Source organism: Monodelphis domestica, chromosome X (assembly GCF_027887165.1).
Source record: "Monodelphis domestica isolate mMonDom1 chromosome X, mMonDom1.pri, whole genome shotgun sequence".
NCBI lineage: Eukaryota > Metazoa > Chordata > Mammalia > Didelphimorphia > Didelphidae > Monodelphis > Monodelphis domestica.
Window position 1 is genome coordinate 7,291,643 of NC_077235.1, and position 26,642 is coordinate 7,318,284.

Below are 26,642 nucleotides of genomic sequence, written 5' to 3' on the forward strand. Positions count from 1 at the left end.
TTGTTACCATGAAATAAAATTCCAAATTGGCTAAATAAAATTATAATTAAATAAAATAAACTGAAGGACATGTTCCACAAAAGGCTGTGTATATTTCCCATAGAAATGATATACATTAAAAATCCTACATACTTATATTGATAAAGTAAATATATTATATAAATTATATCTATACTTTTAGTAAATATATATCTATATATCTATATGTCTAGTTATAACCTATATACCATATATATATATGTATATTTATATAATCAGCTCTTATAATTGTAACCAAAATTAAATCTAGGCTTCTAGATGCTCTTTTGAAATAATGTTGATATTCCTCTTCCGGAGTTCAAATATATCCTCTGACACTTACTAACTGCTTATCACTTAAATGATCCTTGCTTGTCTCACTTTCTTCTTTCATCCAATGAACTGGTGAAGGAAATTTAAAACCACTCTTGTATTTTTCCTAAGACATCAGCACATGGAGTCTGATAGTGTCAGATATGACTGAACTATAAAGAATGGAAAACTCAGATCCTGTCCCTATCATGGAATAAATAACCAAATCATATTGTGTAAATGCAATGGATAATTATTGTTCTTCAAGAAATTATGAAAAATAGAGTGTCAGAGGAAAGTTGCAACGCCTTTATGAACTGATGCCAATTCTAATTCAGGAGAAAAATGTACACTTTACATAGAAAATATTCCAAAAAATTTAAAACCTTATTCAATTTGATGAAAACCACTAAATCAGAAGACTGACGTTGAAAAGCATTACTCACCTTTTGGAAGAGGTAAGGAACCTAAGATGCTGCAAACAAAATTGTGTGGCATGGAGAAAGTGGAAAACATTCATCCACGTACTTGTGATGGAACAGGGAATTGTTTTGTTCAATGGGATTTAGGAGTGGGAAAGAGTATAAAATGGAAAAAAAATTTTAAAACATTTTAGCATGAATTTTAGTTTGGAAATATGGTTGTGTTCTCAAATAGCCTTTTCAAACAATGATGCACATACATACCTTCTCTTAGAAACAAGCTCTGCAAATAAAATGGGCATCCCACCAAAAATAATATATTCAGCAAAGATGAGCATAATTTTAAAAGGTAAAAAGAGGCCATTTAACAAACTAAAGGTGTTTCAAGTATTTCTGGGGAAAACCCACACCTCAGAAGAAAATCTGATCTATAAGAAAAATAACAAAGGTAATTAATTATTATTATGAAATTAATCATGAGCAATCCAAATCATAAGCAATCATAAATGTCAAAGTGTTTGATTCCTATATGGGAAAATGTCATTTGTGTCCCCTGAGAGTGGCATCATCACCTAGATATTTTGAAGGGGCGTGTATGGATGGAAGACTTGAAGTGAATGGAATGAGCTGAAATGCAGTGGAATGGACCAGGAGGAGGTAGGATGCAGCAATGGCTCTCTCATATGGAGGAGGCACAGAGAAGCGGAGGAGGGAGTAGAAGGATGGTGATACTAGAACTCTACTCTCAGGAGACCTGGAATAAAAAGAAAACACACAATAAGAATGGCAAACATCTTAACATACACAAAAACAGGAGGGAAAGGGGATGGGGCAATGGGGGGACTGAGGGTAGCTGCGGTATTGTAGTCTAGAAAATAAAATGGATATATACATTAAGAGCTGGAGTGCTGTTTGTGCTCATTGACCTGGGGATTCCATTACCAGGATTTGTCCCTAAGGGCATCATTGAGAGGGCAAAAAGCTACATATTATGAAAATATTTGTAGAAGCTTTGTGGGTCATAACAAAATAAATAGAAATAACACAAATGCAATGATCAAGAGAAATGGCTGAATACATTGTGTTATTTGAATGTAATGGATTGTATTGTTATTAGAAGTGACAAATATTGAAAATATAAAGAAAGTAAGGGGATTATACTAGGTGAAAAGAAGAGAGAATAATATACATACACTATGATTATATTGAAAAGAAACAATAGCTACAAAACAAGAGAAAAAAGTACAAATATAAAAGGAACTCAAAAGCAGAGGGCTTTTATATTAATACACATAATTCACATATTTTAAAAATTGTAAACAAGATGGAGATGATGGTTTTGCAAATAATTTTCAATGCGTTTGTTCATTTAAAATTTTTATTGGTGATTATTAAGCATAAAATGTATTCTTTTAAACCCCCACCTTCAGTCTTGGAGTCAATACTGTGTATTGGTTCCAAGGCAGAAGAGCAGTAAGGGCTGGGCAATGGGGGTCAAGTGACTTGTCCAGGGTCTCACAGCTGGGAAGTGTCTGAGGCCAGATTTGAACGCAGGACCTCCTGTCTCTAGGCCTGACTCTCAATCCACTGAGCCACCCACCTGCCCCTATAATGTATTTTTAAATGAGCTCTATAACAATTTTTAAAAATTGTTGTAGCATCACAGAATTTTAGAATAGTTAAACCAAAGCTCTCTCCAGATGGGGCTCACCTGAATACAGAAGAAAGGTTCTTTAACTAAATACAAGTGTATAGAAGTTGATTCTAGGTCTAGTTACATCTTGGGAGCATGTTGGGGACAGACTGCCATGCTCTGCTCCCGACAGGCTTTCGGTTAAAGGAAGGCTAATGGGGTCTTTCTTTCTCTTCATGTGTGGGGTTGCTGAGCAACTGGAGTTTGTCCACAAGTTTTTTTAGGCAAAGATGCCAGCTTCCTCCTAGAGGGCTTTCAGCTGCCCCCCCCCCCCGGTCCAAAGCAGCCAAGATAGCCACACTACTTACTCCCTACCCCAGAGCAAGTTTTATAAAATACGTGTGCCATTTCTCATTTTTTTAGCTTCCCTCGTTTTAGTAGGACCATCAAGAGTTATCACTGTTGTCTGCTCGTGCCACAGCTTTCTCCTCAGCAGCAAAAAGCTTGCCCCCCCCCCCAGGGAAGGTAAGACTGTTTAAAAATGTGTGGCCATGAGAATCCAGGCAGTTCCAAGTCTCCACCAGTTACTTAAGTTACTTATCTTTTCCTAGTTTTAGCAGGACCATCAAGGGTTATCACTGTTGTCTGCTCGGGCTGCAGCTTTCTCCTTAGCAGCAAAAATCTTGCTCCCTCCCCAAAGGGAAGGCAAGACTGTTTTTTTAAGAATCCAAACAGTGCCAAGGCTCCACCAGAAGAAATTTTCTGACCTCTCCAAACAACTTTAGTAGTCCCATCAGGGGTAAGGCTATCCATAAGCTTAATGTAGAAGGGGCTAGGGATTAACCTACAAGGCTGGGCCTGGCCTGGCCAGACCCCTGAGAAACACCCACTGGCTTAGTTCAGTGATGATGAACTTTTAGAGACTGCTTTCTGTCCTCCACCTTATCTAGGGATCAGGGAGGGAGAAAAAGGAAGGGAGTGGCTGGAAGGCTCTGCTCAGAAAAGGGAATAAGTGCTTCCATTGCACTGCTGGGCAGAGGCATGTTGGAAAGGAGGAAAGGAGCCGCTCCCCCACCCCCACCCCCACCCCCCAGTACCTCTGCCTTTCCGGTAACTAAATGCCCACAGAGAGGTCTCTGTGTGCCATAGGTTCACCGTCAGGGGCTTAGTTGAATCAAAGCTTTTCCATGACAGCTTTTCTCACAAATGATCCTCGAAATGTGCTCTCTGAAGTCGCAGGGCTCATGGCATTCACAATAAAATGGTTTCATTCTCCAGTGCTTGATTCTTGATCTCTGAGGATAGGACTAAGAAAATCTTCAGGACAATAAGGCTGAAGCAGATTCTGTGGGATGCTTTCATGGTCTTGGGCCTCAAAGATATAGCAGTTACAGTTGATTGAGGAAGAGGATTCCAGGCATCACAAAGATTTTCTCTAGTCAGGAAGACAAAAATCAAGAAGGGAAAAAAACAAGTCATGTAAGACAGGGTGCCTTCAACTGTCAGATCATGTCAAATAAATCAAGTATTTAGGTGGTTAGAGCTAACCCAGAACAAGAAGGGCTACTTTCTGATGGGAAAGTGGCAGGAAGTAGCCAAGTGACAGGGAAGAGAAACCTAGACCTAGTATGACAGGAAGACATGAGTTCAACTCAGATCTCAGATACTTCCTAGTTGTATGATCCTGGACAAGTCACTTCACCTGTCTGCCTCAGTTTCCCCCACTCTACAATGGAGATCATAATTACATCTATCTTCCCCAGTGTACTTGTGAGGATGAAATAAGATCATACTTTCCAATAGCACAGTGCCTGAAACATTGTAGATGCCATAAAATAGCAATTTCCTCTTCCTGGGAAGGTGGGGAAGAAGGATTCTGCTAGAATCTCTGAACCTATCTAAAGACTTGGTAGGCTGCTCATCCAGAAGTAGTCAAAGGCTATAGGTGGCTGCTTCTTAGTCTACAAGAATGGGAAAACAAGGGAGGTGAAACCAGGGAGCAGATTCGAGGCAATCCAGCTGAATGCCCCTTCCAAACAACTTTAAAATAACATCTCAGATCAAATTCTCCAGTGGCAGAGCTAACAAAAGATCAGGGTGAACCATTTTCTGGCCTAAGATATCCTAGGTCAGAGCAGGAGAAATTCGTGACACAGGTTCGGAAGCCTTTCTAGAGCCCACACATTGGCTGGAGCAGCAGCAGCAGCAGCAACTTTGAGAGCTCTCAGCCCAGAGGCAGAAAGATTTCAGGAGACCCTTTTGCAGCACTGAATACAGTTGGCACTGATTGGCAACTGCATTGCTCATTTGCGGTTCTGGGTTGCAAGTCCAGAGCAGAGGAGCATTGGCAACAAGTTACAAGGGAGCAGGAGCCTGGTCACAGATCCTGGCACTTAGGGCTTTAGAGAACCAGGGTCTATCTTAAGTAAAGAGCAAAGTGCAGGTCAGGAGAGCAGTGAGCACACCTCTCCCTGGATCACAGCCCCTTGGATGCACCAAATAAGTGGTAGAGCACAAGAACTAAATCTGAAAACAATTCTGAGCCATAAGACAGCGCTTCTTCCTTCCCAAGATAAGCAGAGCCTAAATTTAACATAAAGTTCATAGTCAAGAAATAGGCTAGAAAAAGGAAACAATAACAATACTAGCTGAATAGAAAAATGAATAAATTCCAGGACTTTAAATCACGTTTCCACCATCGGAATTCAAAATGTTTAAAAAAAATTTTAGAACATACCCCTTTCTGGAATTTAGGTGTACCACAGCTAAGAAAAAATTGTTTGTGACTGTTATAATTGAATAAAAAAGTTTTTTTCTGAATATATATATATATACACACATAAGCGAGTACAGTGGTAGTTTGTTTAGTTTAATAAGAAACATACAATATCACAGTGGCATTTATGAGACATTTAATGTGATTTAGAAATGATTATTATTTTTTTCCACTACTGTCAGAAAACTAGGTGTTTTCAAATCACCATAAAAGCACTATAAAGTATTATTTTACATTCTAATTTGGTAAAGCAGATAAATCTTAATAACACCTGTTCTAAAACATGAAATTTATTTTTTAATCTGGTCCTACAAAAAAATGTATTCATTAATGTGAAAAGCTTCTTATTATTGACAAAACTCTACTTTGTTGTGACATTTTGTGTTAAATCTTTGCTTATCTGTCTTTGCTTTAAGACATAAACACCATAGACTAACTATAACTAGCCCACCATTTTTTCATTATTTTATAAATGTTTGACATAATGTTGTTTTAAGCATGAATTGCTTTTATAAAATTTATATTAATAATTAATTTACTCTGAATTTACTATTTATGCTCATGAAATAGCCTTCTTTCATTAAAAGAAAGTTAACTGAGATCTGATTAAATTTAAAATTTTTTGATCATAAAAAGTTATTACAATGGCAAGGGAAGACTGAAATATAAACCGAAAAGAAATATTGGGAAAACAGCTACAAACAGAGCCTTAAAGAAAATTGTTAAATGGACCCAAACCCAAAAAGAATACCTGGAAGAGCTAAAGAGGTAAAGAATAATAGGAAACAGAAAAAGTGGGAAAAGAATAGAAGAGGTGCACAATAAGTACCTTTTAGAGAGAGAAGGAAATGGAGGGGGTCAATGCTTGAACCTCACTCTCATTGGAATTGGTTCAAAGAGGGAAGAATAAATATACACACTCAGTTGTGTATAGAAATATAACTTATCCAAGAGGGAGGGAAATAGGAGGAGAAAGGGGTAAAAGGAAAGGGGGTATAAATGGTAAAAGGGAGGCTAAATTAAGGGAAACAATAGTTAGAAGCAAGCTAGACTGGAGAGGAACAGGATAAAATGAGAGAAAAGAAAAAAATAGGAAGGAGGGAAAAGTGCCATTAGTAATTATAACTATGAATATGAATGGGATGAACTCACCCATAAAAAGAAAGTGGAGAGCAGAATGGATTAGAAACCAGGATCCAACAATATGTTGTTGATGAGACAGATATCTGAAACAGAAAGACACATGATGAAAATAAGAAGCTGGAGCAGAATCTATTATGCTTCAGCTAAACAGAAAAAGGCAAGGTATATTGTAATGTGCTCTTAAACTAAGAAAAGTAGACATCATTGGAAGGTACAGTCCAGGACACATTCTGCTAAAAGGTACCATAAGACAATGAATTAATAGCAAAAATTTTGTCACCAAGTTTCTCTGATAAAAGTCTCATTTCTCAAATTATAGAGTTGAATTCATAAATAAGAGCCATTCCCTAATTGATAAATGATCAAAGGAAACAAATGAGCAGTTTTCAGAAGAAATCGGTTATCTACAGTTGTATGAAAAAATGTTCTAAATCAGTATTGATTAGAGCAAACAAAACCTCTCTGAAGCACCACCTCACATCTGTCAGAAATGGCAAATGATGGAGGAAATGAAGGGAAAATAATGAACTGGTTCAGTTATTCTGGAGAGTCATTTTGAACTAGTCGCAAAGGACTATAAAAGGGAGCATATATACCCTTTGATTGAAACAAGACCACCACTAAGTCTGCATCTCAAAGACATGAAAGAAAACAGAAATGGATCTATGTACCAAAATATTTCTAGCAGTGTGTGTTATGGATGCAAAGAAATATTAATTTATGAGGTGCCCATCAGTTGGAAAATGGCTGAAAGGTTGTGGTATATGACTGAGAAGAAATACTACTGTGCTATATAAAGCAGGCCAGAGCCTTTAGTAAGAAGGAGGAAGGGAGCAGAGTCCAGGAGTGGAGCCGAGTCCCTCCCAAAGAAGTGTTTGTGTCATAAATCCTGCTCACTAAGAGGAGAGTAGCTGTGGCCCCCATCCCTCTACACCATCCCTACCCAAACCCTCCCCAGATGTGGGCATATGCCCAGGATGCAGCTCCTTCTCCTGACATTTGTAGGTGGAGAGGTTGGTGGTGTCACTTTGTTGTCCTGAGTTCCTGCTCAGAGTTGGCCCTCTGGGTCCTTGGAATACCAGAACCACAGGGGGGCAACGCTGTGAAGGGTTCTCAGGAGGATAGATTGATAGAGATGGCATCCTCGTGGTCCAGAATCTGCAAAAGAGAGAGACCCCAATCCTCCCTCCAAACCCAGGCTCAAAGTGGAAGAGAAGACAAGATAAACTGACTTTCCTTCCCTTGCCCCCAAATCACCACTGAATGACAAAAACAAGCCCAGGGCCCAAAATCAGCCAGCATCAATAAACCTGGTACCCAATGCAGGCTCAGAGTTCAAGGGCAGCCAAGATAGCACCCACTCTTCTAAGACAGACAGGCCACAGACCCCCCCCCAACAGGTTCAGGCTCTAAAGGCACCCAAGATCATCAAACCCCCCACCCCCAGAGGCCCAAAGCAGCCAAGATAGCTAACCCCCCTCACCCTAGGTCAGCCAAGGCCTTAAAGCATCCCCATGCCTCCTAACCAACAAACCAGTCTCAGGATCCCAGAGTGAAGTGCCTACTCTCCCCCTCAAGGCCTAGGGCTGAAGCTCAGTGAAGGCCAATATTCTCCCTTTCTTCCCAAACCAGGGACCAAAATAGGCTATGTTCACTGAACACCTCCCCACATACATCAATAGCCAAAATTGCAAAGTCCCACTCCCCACATCCAGAGGCTCTAGGTACGTGAACAAAGTAGCTGCTCCTCCCGAACTCACGCCTAGAGCCCCAGCACAGCCAAGATGGCCACTATACCCACAGTGGGCTGCCCCTCCCCGCCCCCCACTGAGGGTAGCCAAGGTAGCCCCCATCACAGGGAAACTAAAGGTCAGAAATATCCCACCCTGGTCCTGAACAACTACAGGATGAGGGCCCCAGAGCAGCCAAGGTTACCCCTATGCTAACCCCAGGTGTGGGGCCTGAGAGTGGCCAATTCCCCGTTCCACTTCAGGGCTCGGGGGCCACCAATCACCGTCTCCCAACTCTGCAGCAAGCAAAGCTGCCTGATCCCACATTCCCAAGCCAGAGTTGCATACTACTAACCCCCAACTCCCCACCCCTAATCCAATAATGGGAGGCTCCAGGTAGCAGGACTAAGCAGGACTACTCTTTTTCCGCCACCATTCCGAGAGAGCCAAAGCCTCAGAAACACCGGGAAGACTCAGGGTTGAAGTGCAGCCAAGATGGTGGATCTTATCTCAGTCTACTGCACAGATAAGATGGCTGCCCACCACCAAAATGGCTGCTCCCCCCACAATTCCCCTCCCCCAGCCTGCCGCGGGAGGGCTTTCAGATGCTCCAGCCTCTCCCCCTAGAGGCCAAAAGGGAGCCAAGATAGCCGATTCCCACTCCCCTTCCCCCCAACCAAAGCCTCAAAACCACTCCCCCCCTTCCTCTAAAATAACCACAGGCTCACGGAATGAGTGCAGCCAAAATGGCGGATCTTAGCCTACTGCAAAGACAAGATGGCTGCCCACCACCAAAATGGCTGCTCCCCCCCACAATTCCCCTCCTCTGGCCTGCCGCTAGAGGGCTTTCAGATGCCCCAGTTTCTCTCCCCCCCCCCTCCCCAGGCCAAAGGCAGCCAAGATAGCTGACCGCCCACAGGGCAACCAAAGCCTTAAAACCACTCTCCCCTTCCTCAGAAATAACCACAGGCTCAGGGAACCAGTACAGCCAAGATGGCTGCCAGACACCCATTCCCTCTACCTCCAGCTCCTTCGGACCCAGTCGGCGCTCCTTTCCATCAAAGACTAAAAGGAGGCAAAATAGCTATATCGCCAAGCCCAGGTCAACCAATGCCTCAGAACCACCCTGTTCCCCAACCGCCTTACCACCCCCATTCCCAGCCCCAGGCCCCTCTCAACCAACAACCACCTGCTCAGGGTTTAAGATCGGCAACGTGGCTGATACTGACTCCCCCAATCCCAACACTGCAAAGATGCCGAGTCTCCTCCCCATTATCCTGCAGCACAAGAACTAAAATGCTATGTCCTTCCTGCTATCCTTGAACTCAAGAGCAGCCAAGGTCACCCCAGGCCCTGCACCTTTAGGCGGCTGACTCCCTCTTCCACTCTCCAGCCAAAGCATAGCAAAAATAGCCAATGAGCCGTGCTCCCACTTCCACAGTAGGCAAAGGTGCCGACGGACCTTCTGAGACCCAAGCTGGCATTCCGCTGCACCCCTACCCCATCTCCTCCATCCTCTACTACTTCTCCCTGTTCCTCGGCACCCTCTTTGCTTCTATCACCCTCCCCCCACCTTTCTCAGTCCTACCTTCAGCCTTCGGGATCCACACACCAACCAGCCACAAAGGTCTAGGCAGGAAAGAAAGGCCAGGTACTTGAGGGACCCACACACTAGTGTGGGGAGAGAGGCCTCGAAGGCCCAAGGACAAAGCAAGGCCCCGGCAACCTGGTCAGGCCCAAGTCCGAGGACCCAAGAGCACATCTGCCTCTCCACTCAGCAGCACACGCAGAAAGTGTCACGAGGCTGGGGAAAGCAGCGGAGGAGGCGGGGCCAAGAGGTGCTGCCCCCCTCCTTCCGGCCCCCCACCCTTCAGACTGCCTGGAGACAGGGGCACTTAGTAAACCCCGTGTGCCTAGGGCCTACCAGAAAGCTATCCAGAGGCAGGAGGGGTCTTGCATGGGAAACCCCGTGTCATCCCACTAAGTAGATACACCTTCCCCCAAAATAACCCAATCAGCCCCTGAAGTTTAGTCCAATTCCACAGTCACAATCCCCACCTAGCCCCTGTCTAGCTCTCTGGGGAAACCCTGTCTACCCACCTCGCCCTTGCCTGGCTCTTTGGGAAGCCCTGTCAACCCTCCTCGCCCCTGCCTGGCGCTTTGGGAAGCCCTGTCAACCCTCCTCGCCCCTGCCTGGCTCTTTGGGAAGCCCTGTCTACCCTCCTCGCCCCTGCTTGGCTCTCTGGGAAAGCCCCGTCTAACTTTGTGGTTTTGACTTTTCTACTCCAAACCTCGCTGTTGGTAAAAAAACTGAAATTAAACAGCTCTGACTTCTGCCTGTCCTTGGGTAAAATTACGCTGTGCACCACAAGCACTGCATCTTTTCCTTCTTTAGTCTTCCTCTTTCTTCCAAAAATAGCTTTAAAAAGGCACAGCCACCATAAATTAGGGAAAGGAATCTGTGTATAATGGAAGAATTTATGGCCAAACGATATAGATCGTTTTAAGATATAAAATAGGTAATTTGGATTACATTACATTTAAATGGTTTTGCACAAACAAAACCAATGCAACCAAGATTAGAAGGAAAACAGAAAACATTTTTACAGCAAATTGTCTTTGACAAGTCTCCTTTCTCACATAGAAAACTTAGTCAAATTTCTAAGAATCCCAGTCATTCCCCAACTGACAAATGGTCAAAGGATATGAATAGGCAGTTTTCAGACAAAGAAATCAAAGCTACCGATACTCATATGAAAAAATTCTCCAAATCATTACTGATTAGAGAAATACAAATTAAAACAACTCTGAGGTACCGACTCAAACTCTGCAGATTGGCTAATATGACAGAAAAAGAAAATGATAAATGTTAGGGGTGGGGAATCAAGACAGTTGTGAATTGAATCAACCATTCTGGAGAGCAATTTGGAACCAGGACCAAAGGGCCACAGAACTGTAAATACCCTTTGACCCAGAAATCCCAGCATAAGGTCTGTGTCCCAAAGAGATTAGAAAAAAGGAGAAGCCCTATTGTTTAAAAATCTTTATAGTAGCCTCTTTTGTGGTGCCATAGAAGTGGAATTGAGGGAAAGTCCATCAATTGGGGAATGGCAGAACAAGCTCTGGTATATGTTTATAATGGAGTAGTATTGTGCTATAAAAATAATGTACAGAATTCTCACAGAAAAACCTGGAAAGATCTACATGAACTGATGCAGAGTGAAGTAAGCAGAACCAGAACACTATATACAGCCACAACAATAAAGTACAATGACGAAAGGTGAAAGACTTTGCTATTTTCAGTTGTACAATGGTCTAAGACAACTCCAAAGGGTTCAGTGAAAGTGGTATCAACATCTAGAGAAAGAACTGATGCAGTCTGGATGCAGATCGAGGCAGAATAAACTTCACTTTATTTTCTTCATGGATTGTGTACCTGTGTCTTCTTTTATAATATGACAAATATGGAATTATGTTTTGTATGATAGTACATATATAGCCAATAGCACATCACTTACCATTTCAGTGAGGAGGATGGGGGAGGGGGGCTCAAAAATGTTAGAAAAGAAAAGCCAAAAATTGTTTTTACACGTAAGTGGGAAAAAAAACAAAACAGCACTAAAAGGGGGGAAAATGAGGCTAAAATAATAGCACAACAAAACCCTAAGCCCTTTTGGGGATTTAAAGCTTTCCACAGCAGCCTTAGCTGCTCATTTGGAGCTTTTGTGTGATTTGTGCTTCCAGAACCAGGTCCCACGTTTGAATTTGGCTCTTTTATCACTCTCTCCTTGCCTCTGGGTTCTCTACATGATTTTGAAAAATCTACATTGATTGGAGAACTCCCCATGTATATATATTGATCTCTTTAGCCAAGTCTGAGTTTTCCTCTTATTTTGGCCAGAACCAGGCCACTATTCTTCTCACCTATTTCCAAATCATGTAACCTCAAGTCTCCCACACCCCAACCTCCAGCTCTCTTCTATGTGTATGTGTGATAGGCACCCGCATTAGAAGGGAAACTCGGGGGCAGCTGGGTAGCTCAGTGGATAAAGAGCCAGGCCTAGAGACTGGAGGTGCCTCAGACCCTTCCTAGCTGGGTGACTCTGGACAAATTGCTTGACCCCCACTGCCTAGCCCTTAACACTCTTCTGCTTTGGAGCCATTTATTTTCATTCACCAGAAATATTTTTCCATGTCTCTTCTGAGAGCTTTGTTTTAATAAAACTCTTACCTTATGACTTAGAATCAATATGAAGTATTTCTTTCAAGGTAGCAGAGCAATAAGGGATAGGCAATCAGGGGTAAATCACAGCCAGGAAGTGTCTGAGGCCAGATTTGATCTTGTGAGAGCGGCCTAGCCTTGATAAATTTTGGTCTTACCAAAATCTACCAGGATCTTGCCAACCATTGCTCTAAAACCTTTGGCTGATGCTCTGGTCGCACACTGTACAACAGGCTGTTCCTGGCTTTCATCTCCTCTTCCAGCATCTAAGATCAAGTGATAGCTTCTCCACAAGGTTTCCATTATTTCTGCCCCAGCAACCAATTAGTCCTTTACAATGAGAATCAGATCTGAAATGAGATGCTTCCTTGTTCCTTCACTTTTTGAAGGAAGAAATTATCATTACAATCAAGTCAAAAATTGTTTGCTATTCTGCTGTTGGCACAGTGTGAACTCCAGCATGCGTCTGGATAACTGGAGCTGCCCATCATTACCACGCTATTCCAGGCTAGAGATCCATTTCTCAAAGTCATCTCTTCTCCTCTAGGTAGTCTCTTGCATATTCTGAAAATATCGGTTCTCTTCTGGTCTCCTGTGATGTTTACCCTCATGCTCTCCACCATGTCTCCTCCCTTCTGGTTCCTGGATCTCCTTCTTAGGAGGCAGTTTTACCCTAACCATTTTCCCTTCTTTTTTCTTTTTAAACCCTTACCTTCTGTCCTAGTAAGAGCCCCAAGGTAGAAGGGCAATGGCTAGGCAAATGGTGTTGTGACTTGCCCAAGGTCACACAACCAGCAAGTATATAAGACCAGATTTGAACCTAGGTCTTCCCATCTTCAGGCCTGGTGCTCTATCCACCACCGTGCTACTTAGCTGTCTCCCAATCCTTTTTTTAATGAACATTTTTACATTTTATTTTTCCAGTTACATGTAATGACAATTTTTAACATTTGTGTTTTTGTAAATCTTGTAGTTCAAATTCTCTCCATCTCTCCCTTCCTTCCTCCTTCTTGAGAAGTCAAACAGTTATACATGCAAAACATGTTTCCACATTAGCCAATTTGCAAAAGGAAACACAAACGAAAAAAAAAAAACACAAGAAAAATAAAGAAAAAATTTTTAAAGTACACTTCTATCCATATTCAGACTCAGCCGGTTCTTTTTCTGGTGGTAGAGAGCATTTTTCCTCCTGAGCCCTTCAGAATTGTCTTGTATCACTGAATGCTGAGAGTAGCTAAGCCATTTGCAGTTGATCATCCCACAATTTTGCTGTTACTGTGTACAGTGATCTAGTTCCACTCCAGCTTCCCTTCACACGATATCTACCCTTTACTTATGTGATATCTAAACTTCACTTTGCATCAGTTCATATAAGTCTGTCCAGGTTTTTCTGAAACTATTCTGCTCATCATTTTTAAAACATTTATGTTCTCTCTTAATATTAATTCTAGGATGGAAGAGCAGCAAGGGTTAGGCAATTGGAGTTAAGTTACTTGTCCAAGGTCACACAGAAAGGAAGTATCTAAGGCCAAATTTGAACCCAGATCTGCCCAATTCTAGGCCTGGCACTCTATCCACTGTGCTACCTAGCTGCCCCTTGCTCACCATTTCTTATAGCACAACAGTATTCCATCACAATCAGGCATCATAACTTGTTCAGTTGTTCCCCAATTGGTTACCTTACGTTTACCTAATTGTGTTTACTCTATCCGAGTCGATGTTCTAATATTCCCTCCAACTCGGACTCTCTCATAAGAGAGTAGGATTATCCTTCATTCATAGCCATAGGACCAACATTCTGCTTAAGCTTCCAAATTATTTCCAGAGCACAAGCAATGCCTTTTCAGAGCAAATCCCCATATACTCTATGTACAAGGGAGGAACTATGGATTGGGTTGCATTTTGTCTTGTTGTGACTTCATTATTTCTGGTCTGATTTCAATAGGTTGGCCATAGGAAGTGCTAGACTTGGAGGCAGAGCCTTACATCTTTTTAAAAAATAATTAATTAATTTGGAATATTTTCCCATGGTTCCAAGATTCATGATTCCCGCCTCTTCTTCATTCCCTCCTCCCTGAGCTGATGAGCAGTTCCACTTGGTTATCCATGTATGATTGTTCAAAACCTATTTCCATGTTATTCATATTTGCAGTAGAGCCATCCTTTAACATCAAAACCCCAATCCTATCCCCATTGAACCATGTGATTGATCATATGTTTTTCTTCTGTGTTTCTACCCCCACAGTTCTTTCTCTGGATGTGGATAGTGTTCTTTCTCATAAGTTCCTCAGAATTGTCCAGGATCATTGCATTGCTGCTAATAGAGAAGTCCATTACATTGGATTGTGCCACAGTGTATCTGTCTCTGTGTATAATGTTCCCCTGGTTCTGCTCCTCTCACTCTGCATCACTTCCTGGAGGTCGTTCCAGTTCACATGGAATTCCTCCACTTTATTATTCCTTTTAGCACAATAGTATTCCATCACCAACATATACCACAATTTGTTCAGCCATTCCCCAATTGATGGGCATCCCCTCAGTTTCCAATTTTTTTGCCACCACAAAGAGCGCAGCTATGAATATTCTTGTACAAGTTTTTTTCCTTATCTCTTTGGGGTACAAACCCAACAGTGCTATGGCTGGATCAAAGGGCAGGCAGTCTTTTGGTGCCCTTTGGGCATAGTTCCAACTTGCCCTCCAGATCAGTTCACCACTCCACCAGCAGTGCATTATTGTCCCAATTTTACCACATCCCCTCCAACATTTATTACTTTCCTTTGCTATAATATTAGCCAATCTGCTAGGGGTGAGGTGGTACCTCAGAGTTGTTTTGATTTGCAGTTCTCTGATTATAAGAGATTTAGAACACTTTTTCATGTGTTTATTAATAGTTTTGATTTCTTTATCTAAAAATTGACTATTTACATCCCTTGCCCATTTATTTATTTATTTTTATTTAAAACCCTTACCTTCCGTCTTGGAGTCAATACTTTGTATTGGCTCCAAGGCAGAAGAGTGGTAAGGGCTAGGCAATGGGGGTCAAGTGACTTGCCCAGGGTCACACAGCTGGGAAGTGGCTGAGGCCAGATTTGAACCTAGGACCTCCTGTCTCTAGGCCTGGCTCTCAATCCACTGAGCTACCCAGCTGCCCCCCCTTGCCCATTTATTAATTGAAGAATGGCTTGATTTTTGTACAATTGATTTAGCTCCTTATAAATCTGAGTAATTAGACCTTTGTCAGAGTTTTTTTATAAATATTTTTCCCAATTTGTTGCTTCCCTTCTAATTTTGGTTGCATTGGTTTTGTTTGTACAAAACCTTTTCAACTTAATATAATCAAAATTATTTCTTTTGCATTTTTAAATTTTTTCTAACTCTTGCTTGGTCTTAAAATCTTTCTTTTCCCAAAGATCTGACAAGTATTCTATTCTGTATTCACCCAATTTACTTATAGTTTCCTTCTTTATATATAAGTCATTCTCCCATTCTGAGTTTATCTTGGTAAAGGGTGTGAGATGTTGATCCAAACCTAATCTCTCTGATACTGTCTTCTAATTTTCCCAGCTGTTTTTATCTAATAGTGGATTTTTGTCCCCAAAGCTGGGATCTTTGGCTTTATCATAGACTGTCTTGCTGAGGTCACTTACCCCAAGTCTATTCCACTGATCCTCCTTTCTGTCTCTTAGCCAGTATCATATTGTTTTGATGATCACTGCTTTATAGAACAGTTTAAGATCTAGTACTACGAGGTCACCTTCCTTCATGTTTTTTTATTATTTCCCTTGATATTCTTGACCTTTTGTTCTTCCAAATGAACTTTGTTATGGTTTTTTTTCTAATTCAGTAAAAAAGTTTTTTGGTAGTTCAATAGGTATGGCACTAAATAAGTAAATTAGTTTGGATAGGATTGTCATTTTTATTATGTTAGCTCATCCTACCCATGAGCAATTAATGTTTTTCCAATTCTTTAGATCTTGTTTTAATTGTGTGGAGAGTATTTTTGAAGTTGTGTTCATATAGTTCCCGTGTCTGTCTTGCAGATATATTCCTAAGTATTTCATATTGTCAAGGGTCGTTTCAAATGGAATTTCTCTTTCTAATTCTTGCTGCTGAGATGTGTTGGAAATATATAGAAATGCTGATGATTTATGTGGGTTTATTTTGTATCCTGCAACTTTGCTAAAGTTGTTGATTTTTTCGATTAGCTTTTTGGTTGAATCTCTAGGATTCTTTAAGTAGACCATCATATCACCTGCAAAAAGTGACAGCTTAGTCTCCTCATTGCCAATTTTAATGCCTTCAATTTATTTTTCTTCTCTAATTGCTACTGCTAGTGTTTCTAGTACAAAGTTGAATAATAGAGGTGATAATGGGCATCCTTGTTTCACTCCTCATCTTATTGGTAAGGCTTCTATTTTATCCCCATTGCAGATGATAATTGTTGATGGTTTTAGATAGATACTGTTTATTATTCTTAGGAAAGTCTCTTCTATTCCTATACTTTGTAGTGTTTTTAATAGGAATGAGTATTGTATTTTGTTGAAAGCTTTTTCTGCATCTATTGAGATAATCTTGTGGTTTTTGTCGGTTTGCTTGTTGATATGGTCAATTATGTGGATGGTTTTCCTAACATTGAACCATCCTTGTATTCCTGGTATGAATCCTGCCTGGTCATAGTGAATAACCCTTGTGATGACTTGCTGGAGTCTTTTTGCTAGTATCCTATTTAAGATTTTTGCATCTATATTCACATTAGGGAGATTGGTCTATAGTTTTCTTTCTCCGTTTTTGATCTGCCTGGTTTTGGAATCAGTACCATGTTTGTGTCATAAAAGGAATTTGGTAGAACGCCCTCCTTGCTTATGTCAAATAGTTTGTATAATATTGGAATTAGTTGTTCTTTGAATGTTTGATAGAATTAATTTGTGAATTCATCAGGCCCTGGAGATTTTTTCTTAGGGAGTTCTTTCATGGTTTGTTCAATTTCTTTTTCTGATATGGGATTATTTAAGAGTTCTATTTCTTCTTCTGTTAATCTAGGCAATTTATGTTTTTGTAAATATTCATCCAAATCACTTGGATTGACATATTTATTGCCATATAATTGGGTAAAATAGTTTTTAATGATTGCCTTAATTTCTTCTTCATTAGAGGCGAGGTCTCCCTTTTCATCTTGGATACTGTTAATTTTATTTTCTTCTTTCCTTTTTTCATTAGATTGACCAGTACTTTGTCTATTTTATTTGTTTTTTTCAAAGTACCAGCTTCTAGTCTCATTTATTAACTCAATAGTTCTTTGACTTTCAATTTTATTAATTTCTCCTTTGATTTTTAGGATCTCTAATTTAGTTTTCATCTGAGGATTTTTAATTTTGTCACTTTCTAGTTTCTTCATTTGCCTGCCCAATTCATTGACCTCTGCCCTCCCTAATTTGTTAATATATTACTCAAGGATATAAATTTCCCTGAGTACTGCATTGGTTGCATCCCATAGGTTTTGAAAGGATGTCTCATCATTGTCATTTTCTTCAATGAAATTATTCTTTCTATGATTTGTCCTTTAACTAACCAGTTTTAGAGAATCATATCATTTAATTTCTAATTAATTTTGTATTTGCCTCTCCATGGACCCTTTCTAGCTGTGTGAAGATAGGTGAGTCATTATACTTGCCTGCCTTAGTTTCCTCAACTGTAAAATAGGGATGACAAAAACCTACCTTGCAGAGTGTCTAAATGCTTATTCTGTTCCCTCTCCTTCCCTAGAAAAGTATATGGTGTAAGGGGGAAATTGCTGGACCTGTTTGGAGTAACTAAGAAGGAAGTAACTCTATTTAAGAGTTTGAGGCTTCCTAGCTGTGTGGCTATAGGCAAGTTGGTTAAGTTCTCTGGGCTGCCATTTCCTTATTTATAAAACGAGGATAACAGTATGTGCAGTATGTACCTAATGTATGGGGAACATCTCAATAATGGAACCTGTCCCCAGATGGATGGACTTACTCAGCATGTCAGGATTCACTATTGCAGATCACCAAGGCACGGCTAAAGGACAGTGAGCCTAGTTCAGGAGGGATTGCAGGGCAGAGGCCTCTGAAGACAGGAGTTGGGAGTTGGGCCTTCCTTGGAGATGCTCTGGGCAGATGCAGAAAACGCAGTTCTACTCTTTCACTGTTCTCTCCCCAGACTGGCCCTGAAGAACAAACTCATCATGGCTGATGAATGTGATGCGTAAAGCCCTCGTCTAGCAATTACTACTCTGTTCTCTGTTCTTTAGGAAGAAAGCCATGCTGGTCGATATCCATTCAACATGGCTGCTCCTTCCCAGAGAGAGCCTTGCAAGGGGTTGAGAGAAGTTTCTGATTTGGTTGGGAGCATCTGCAATTTGAACAAACAGCTATCTGCTGATTTGATTTAGTTCTTGGGTCATGAGAAGTTAAGAAAACATGGTTGGATTCCCGTGTTTAAAATCAAAAATTTCCCCCAAGCCTTTCAATGCATATTTTATGGAGATGGAGCGTTTGTAATGAATCAAAAAGCAGTTCGGAATTTCTTGGCATTCACCAAATAGTGCAAAAATGCAGCCGGCCATGATTTGTCTCTTCCTTTCAGATGTGCTTTCCTGACATGCTGAAAAACAGCCTGCGCTTGGTATCTCTTCCCAATTAAGAAAAGATTGCTGACTCCTCAGGCACAAATGCACATTGTAACACAAGCAACCTTTCAACGAGGCTTCCACGTTCAAGTCTGATATTATAAAGCCCATTGGGCAAAGGAGTCCACGTTTCTTTAAGGCAAAGAACGGTACTAGGCACTGGAGAGACACAGATGGAAAAACGACACAATCCCTGACTTCAAAGAATGTAGAGTCACTGAATTGAGGGGAGGAGGGGAGAAGAAGCCTTGCTTCCCATTCTTGAGCTCAAATACTTTCACACAGACATATATATGACCCTTAAGAATGCAGGTTCTAACCTCAGTGCAATCTCCTGAATTCTGTATCTCATACATCAAGTCGTTCCTTCACTACAATTATCCCCTGAGCAAAAACTCTGGCAACAAACTGAATATCTGCTAAGCAAGGACTGGGCTGGCTAAAGGCCAGAGAAGCCCATTCCCAGGTTGGCCAGAGAATCAGGGATATTTTTTGGCCACCAAAAAAGTGGTCCTGATGAAAATGGAAATGTGTATTACATGGTAGCACATGTACGACCCGCATCAAATTGGAACTCAAAATGTGAGGAAACAAATATTCCAAATTGCTCTGATGTGTGAAACAAAAATAAGGATCTCGTAGATCATGCCCCAAGTGAATCAAGTCAACAAACATCTGTTAAGTGCCTGCTACATGTTAAGTTCTGTGCTAAGTCCTGGGGATACAAAAAGAGACAAAAGGCAGTCCCTGCCCTCAAGAAGCTTGCAGTCTAATGGGGGAGACAACAAGTAGACATATGTGTCCAAACAAGCTCTCTACTGCATCAACAGGAATCATTAAGAAAGGGAAGGCACTAGAATTAAGAGGGATTCGGGAAGGCCTCCACTAAAAGTTAGGATTGAAATGAAGTCAAGGAGGTCGAGAGTTGGAGCAAAGGAGGGAGGGTTCCAGGCATAGGGGCAGCCACAGAAATAGCAGATGCAAGAGATGGAGTATTTTGTTCATGGAACACCCAGAAGGCCAGTGTCCCTGGATGGAAGAGAATGGGTTGGGGAGTGAGATGCAGGAAGATGGGTCACTAAAGCATTAAAGCATTATGATGTACACTCCCTTCCGGAATTATACAACCTGACTGCATTATAGGGAGCCTGATTCCACAAACCAAACACAGGAGTCCATCAATCCTGTAATGACCACAAGAACTGCTGCTGCAGTCCAATAAAGGAAGAAGCCCTGGGGAAGGGCTAAAAAACCCAGAGACATCTTGTCAGTGTTAGACAGAGAACATGGCCCAAAGCCCCTTTTCTACCAGCAAGAAGTTTAGATATTAGCTATCTTCCAATTCCCCAGAAATCTTCACCAAAACTCAGCCCCTACTTCCCATCCATGGTGTAAATCATCACCAGACTACCCTTTCCAATGCCTTCTGCTCTACCTATAAAATACCAGCAGGCTTTCATGATTCAGGGTGCCCAACTCTACCGGGGTCCCATCATCCTCCTTGACTGCCCTTCATATTGTTTGTCTCCTTGATAGAGTAGGCTTGCTGGGTGCTCTATGTCTCCTTGCATTGGTGTCCCAAGCTTTCCTCTTGAGCCAGACCCCAAAACAGAGGATGTTTTCAGCAATGACTTTCATTTCAGGATCTAGTAAGTAAACTGAGGGGGACTGACGTGGAAAATCAAAGTGCCCATCCCTTCCATGAAGGAAGGGATGCTTATCGGCTTCATCTCTCAGCCAGTTGTTACATGACTTTTGGATCATCATGCAAAGGTGACGATGAATTAAGAATGGTTTTTCTAGCAGCACACAATCTTTGGCAGGCCCTACAAGGCTCCAAAGACCAAGAGAATTTCAGAGGATTTAGAGCGGCTAGTCCAGTTCTTCACTTTCTTTGTGTCTTGAACCCCTTTGGTAGTCAGTTTGGGAAAGTCTTCTAAGAGTTTTTTTATGCTTTTAAATGCATAATATAAAAGTCACACGATTGCAAAGGAAACCAATTATATTGAAAAAATGATCAAAATATTATTCAAATATTTAGAAGTTCAAGGATATAAGGTGAAGACCCCCTGATCTAATCAAATCCCTTTACTTTTACAGATGAGGAAACAGAAGGCAGAAGAAGGAACGAGCTGCCTAAGGTCCCAGAGCCAATGGGGGACAGAAGTAGAGGCCAAATCCAATTTTTCAAAGCCAGACCTAGTGCTTTCCCATTAGACTGAGATTTCCTGGGTGTGCACCGGTCAGTGGTCTGTGCCTCAGTTGTCCTAGGAAGGTCAGAAAGGTTCACCACCACCCCAGGGCTGGTTAGTGAGAGAGACAATAGCTTTCTTTGGCAACAGTACCATCTAGGAAGGTGTAGAGACACTGTGATCTGCGTGGATGGAGGGAGGAGAAGAAATATGGTAGATCCTTGAAGGCTGGAGGTAATTCAGCAGTCTGTCTGGCATCCTCCATGACAGTACCATAAGGAGTGAGAACACTAGAATAGATCAAATGAGAACCAACCTCCTCCCAAATTTTATCGGAAAAAGGAAGACATCTCTCTAAGTCTTTTGCAACTTGATCTCTGGAGCAAAAGGGGAAACCTTAGTTGATCTGCGGAACTGTTGATTTCATCGATGCTTATCATTGTGGGGGCTCAGAGGTTGTTGCATTTTTGAGTCGGTCTCTACTATTCAACCTGGGCCATTTTTTTATCTACTACCAACATGGACACTGAAATGGAGAAAATATTTGCCAGCTGTATTCCCAATCTACTTAAGTTTGTATCCTCAGACCTGGCACAGCACCGATGAATACTTGCCAGATTGAGGCAAAAATGATTGTGCATTAGGCCAGTTGTGTTGACAGCATGCAGTTCAATCTTTCTGGAAAGCCTACCTGCTTCAGAACCAAAGACACTGGTTTCAGTTATGGGTCACTGTAGGCCAGAGTTGGCAAACCTTTTAGAGATTGCATGCCCAAATTTCACCTTCAAGTCATCTGTGAGCCCCCCACATTACCCCAGAGAGAGGACAGAGGAAGTGCTCATATCTGGTGGCTGGATAGAGGGGTGGGGCATGCAAAAAATGCCATGCCTTTAGCAACATGGTCCTAGGCCATCTCTGTAGGGCACCACCTCTCTGGCCTATTTCCTCCTTTGAAAAATGATGAGGTTAAACTAGATGAACTTGAGGCTCCTTTCTCTGTAAATCTATGATCCAATGAATCATAGGTTTGGGCAAATGATGAGCTCACTGGGAATAAATGAACAATTAGTGTGCAAGGGAAAGGAATAAGCATTTATTAAGTGTCTACTCTATACCTAAGCAGCTTTGTTCAAATTTGGCCTCAAACATTTACTAGCTATGTGACTCTAGGCAAGTCACTTAACCCTGTTGGTCTCCGTTTTCTCATCTGTAAAATGAGCAGAAGGAGGAAATGACAATCTACTCCTGATCAAAAATGACTAAAGAACAATAGCACATACCAGGCACTGTGCTAAGCTAATTTGTGTTTACAAATTGATCTTACTTGATCTCCACAAAAACCCTTCAAGGTAGGAGCTATTATTATCCCCATTTCATAGTTGAAGAAATTGAGGCAGACCTTAGCCTGGGATGATGACTATTGCTTCTGTCCTATTGTGTCTGCTCTTCCCTGAATTCAGTGAAGGATGACAAAGTATGTGGACAGCCAAGCCCAGTCTGCTACACAACCCAGAGGAGTAACTGAGACCCAGTCCAGCAGATGGACCTTGCATCCAAGATGTTGGGTCTTACAAGGAAGGAAATGAGTGTTCATTGGTCCTACTGAACTAAGAAGTGAACTTGGTGGGGTAAATATTTTGTAGCAACATCTTAAACGAGCCTACTCTGCCCAGGCACCGGAGGGACTTAGAGGAGAGTGTAGCTCCAGTTGAGGTAGCGAAGAAAATATTTGTCCCCCTGCCCTTGCTATAGTTACTCGGCAAATATCTTGAAATTTAAAAAGAGGAAAAGAATAGGAACTGAGGTAGGCAGAGGTTAAATGACCTGCTCAGGGTCACGCGGTAGTAAGTATCTGAGCCTAAATTTGAAATCAGGTCTTCCTGACCAACAGTTGAGAAATTGAGTCAGTTTCTAGAGGAATCAGAAATCTTCTCTCTCTGGGCCTCAGTGTCAAATATGATTACATCATTTCTTTCAAGCTCCTTCCCTCAAATACTGGGCTTTGGGGTAGGCCAAGGGCTAGCGATGATTTTGAGTGACCAAGCAGCCCAGGGTCCCTCCCCTATGTCCACAATGTGCCTTTGAAAAGACTGCATTGCTTCTTTTCATTGTTCATACAAACTGAGAATCCAGATCTTGGAAAGGACCTCTGAGGTCATCCCAGAAGCATCTCCACTACAACTCTCCCCTCCCCAGCCAGCCCCCACCTAGATTCTTCCCCACCTTTTACGAAAGCCCACGGGAGCTTCAGAGACCTTTGTGGGGGAATTTTTCCTTGCACGGGGCCTAAATCTGTCACTTGCCAGGGCCAAGCTGGCCGGCTGGCTCATCATGGCTCCCTGCCCAGACCCCTTTCTTCTGAATTTATGGAAAACAAATCCTTCTCTGGACCTGTCATTTGTCAGGGGCTCCTGCGGTAAGAAAGAACGTTCCCCTCATGATAAGAGGGCCACTGACTTTGGAGTAAATTGATGTGACCAAATGGATAAATAGAGCCATCTGTGCAAACACTGCTTTGTTGAAGCTGATCCAACACATGAATGCCAAAGAGCTGATGGAGAAGAAACCTTAGTTCAGTTCAAGTCTTGGTGATATCACGCGGTCCGAGCCACAACCTCAGGTTCTGTAGAGTGTGCTTCCATCAACATTTGACTTCCAGGCGTGGGTGATTCATCTACTGAGGATAACTGCCTCAGACATGATGGAAAATGGCAGACCCCTCAAAATGGGCAGCTGGGAGATGGGCGGAAAGAATGATGACCTGTGGGAAGCAATTATGCTTTGAGGACTGAACAAATTGCACAGCCAAAGGCTTAAAAACAGTCCTAGAGGGAAAGCAGGTAAATACATCCAAAGATGATGCTCTCTCCCAGCCCCTTTCCTGTCTCTGCTTTTCCAGCAGCTCAGGTTTCTTTTGTTCTAAGTCAAGTCATTTTGGAAAACAAATCCACTCTGGGAAGATTTAATCTAATGGGGAGTCTTGGAAACAGGGTCCAGACACTGATGGTGGGCCAGTCATAGAGCAGTAGATTAGCACTCAGCTCAGTTGATTCAATGTAGTTGTTCATTAAGAAGAAGAATAGCTATCATTTACATAACACTTTAAGGCTTCCAAAGCACTTTGCATGTCTTATTTTAGCCTTACAACAGCCTTGGGAGATAATTATTAAAATAATCATGAGATAAAATGACTCCCATTTTACTGATAAGGAAAACTTGGGAGACAAAGGGGAAGTGACTTACCTAGAGTCACACAGCTAGCTAGTTAGTGAGTGACTGAAGTAAAATTTGAACTCAGGCCTTCCTGACTCCAGGCCTAGTGCTCTATCCACTGTACCACCTAGTTGCGCAATATGCCTCAGAAGATGATTAAAGTAATTATTTACCTTGATTAGTTGGAGGTTTTAATATTTATTGACTTAAAAGTAAACCAATTATGAAGAATTCTCCGTTGCTTTACAACCCAACTCTTTAACAGCCCCCCCAAAAATCAGAGCTGACCTCAAAGCCATTGATATAATAAAGTTGCATAGATCTCTTTTAAGTGTTAGAATTTATGGAATGAATAGAGAGGTGCAAAGTGGAGAAGTAATCCAACTCTTTTGGGAGGTAACAAAGAACTGGAAACAAAGGAGATACTCATCACCTGGGAAGTACCTAAACCAGTAATGGCGAACCTTTTGGAGATGGAGTGCTGGACCCTGCCCCCCCTCAGACTAATTGCCTTGTCTCCCACCAGAGACTGTGTGACATACTCCCCCTTTACCCCACACATGGGAGAGAAAAAGCACTCCCATTGGGCTGCTAGGTTGAGGAGTGAGTGAAGTGAGGAACATCCTCAGGGAGTCTAGAGAGGGGGAGGGGAGGGGCCGGAGTGCTTTGCTCCCCTCCAGCTCTGCTGCCTGTGAGGCACCCACCTAACCCCATGCGTACTCCCATTGGTTGCTGGGTAGAGGGGCAGGGGATGTGAAAAAATGATAGGCATGGAAGAGATCAAGAGGAGAGCAGTTCCACCCAAATCCCTCTGTCTTTCTAGTAATGAACTCCAGGTAGGAGGGGGATGTGTGGCCCACAAAAAGCACTCTGTATACATCTTTGGCACCTGTGCCACAAGTTCACCATCACTGACCTAAATAATATAAGGTATATGTGAATATAATATATTGTACCATAAAACATAAAGAATACCAGGAATTTAGAGAAACAAAAGAAGCAACATAAAGGTAATCTGAGTGAAACCAATGTTCACCTTGATATCATGAAGATTAAAAGAGTAATAAACAAAGACGAATTCTCTCTCATGATGTCTGAGTGACAGAGACAGACACTTCCCTTCTGTTTGAGAGGTGTGGGGCTATTAGCTGTCAGACTCATGGCCATGTAAATTTTATTTAGCTATTTTTTTATTATGGGGAAAGCTCATAGGGTGGGAGGAGAAGACTAGATTCAAAAATCCATGGATATAAAAACGAAAGTTGTCACTAAAATATAAATAGGCAAATAAATAAGAAAATGACGCAACTCAGCAAAGTGCCTGGAATAAATCAACCCACAGCTCAACAGTGTCACAAGCAATCAGATCATATTAGCAACTGTACATTCGACGGGTAAGACCAGTTGGTTTGAGCCAATTCTCTTTTCGGTTCCTATGTCCTAGGGGAGAAAAGGAGAATGAAGAGTCTAATGGCAATCGTGCATTCAAAGATAGAAAGGAATGGTATCAAAGCCAAGGAAACATTTTTTGTGCCTTTGCTCAAGCCCCTAAAAATGTAAATTGTTCCAAGATGTCAGAAATAGAAGTGGAATGAGAAGCAAGCCGCTTGTTCAAAAACCCAGTGCAGGAGAGAACAAAGGAGAACAGCTGTGTTGTTGGGGTCAGGGACTTGGAATCAGAGCAGAATCCCAAATGACGCAGAACATGATTTCAGGACTCAGTTTGAACTGTTTCATGAATGTTGGGTAGAGACGGAGAGCAGGGAAGAGTGAGAAGGGAGCGGCATTTGTAGCTCAAGGATTCAAGATCAAATCCCGGCTCTACCGACTCAGTACCTCTGTGAGGTTGGATATCACTTAATGAGTCTGTTTGCCCTTTTGTAACATTAGGGAGGTGAGCTAAAAACCCTCAAAAAGTCTCAGAGCCTGGAATATCTTTTTGTTTTTATTTCAAGTTTTTCTGGGATTCTCTTCTGAGGGGACACACAATCTGAGATCGCTGGTTTTCGTGGGTTTAAAGCTTCGTTAAGTAACGAGAAGAACCATAATGATAATAGTAGGTAACATTTGTAGAGAGCCCCTATGTGCCAGGCACTAAGTGCTGAGATACAAAGAAAAGTAAGACAGTCTCTGCCCTCGAGGAGCTCAAGATCTAATGGGGGCAACAACATGGAAGTAACTAGGAACGACAAGCTTTAGGTAGGAAACACTGGGAAAAATCGACTAAGGGAAGGCACTCAAGTTAAGGGGGATTGGGAAGGATTTCCTGGAGAAAATGGAATTTAATCTGGGACTTGAAGGATGCCAGGGAAGCAAGAAGGAAGAGATGAGG

The 26,642-nt window shown here is 41.9% G+C and overlaps 1 long non-coding RNA gene and 1 other non-coding gene across 2 annotated transcripts; both read right to left on the minus strand.

The window, feature by feature from the left end:
* Positions 1 to 264: 264 nt before the first annotated feature.
* LOC103094465 (uncharacterized) lies at positions 265 to 9,828 on the minus strand. The gene is made up of 4 exons (XR_474836.3): positions 9,623 to 9,828; positions 6,314 to 6,387; positions 3,483 to 3,820; positions 265 to 1,506 (listed from the first exon to the last, which is right to left on the minus strand). It is a non-coding gene; the product is annotated as an uncharacterized LOC103094465 (long non-coding RNA).
* MIR7362 (microRNA mir-7362) lies at positions 7,351 to 7,408 on the minus strand. The gene has a single exon (NR_127598.1). It is a non-coding gene; the product is annotated as a microRNA mir-7362 (primary transcript).
* Positions 9,829 to 26,642: the final 16,814 nt, after the last annotated feature.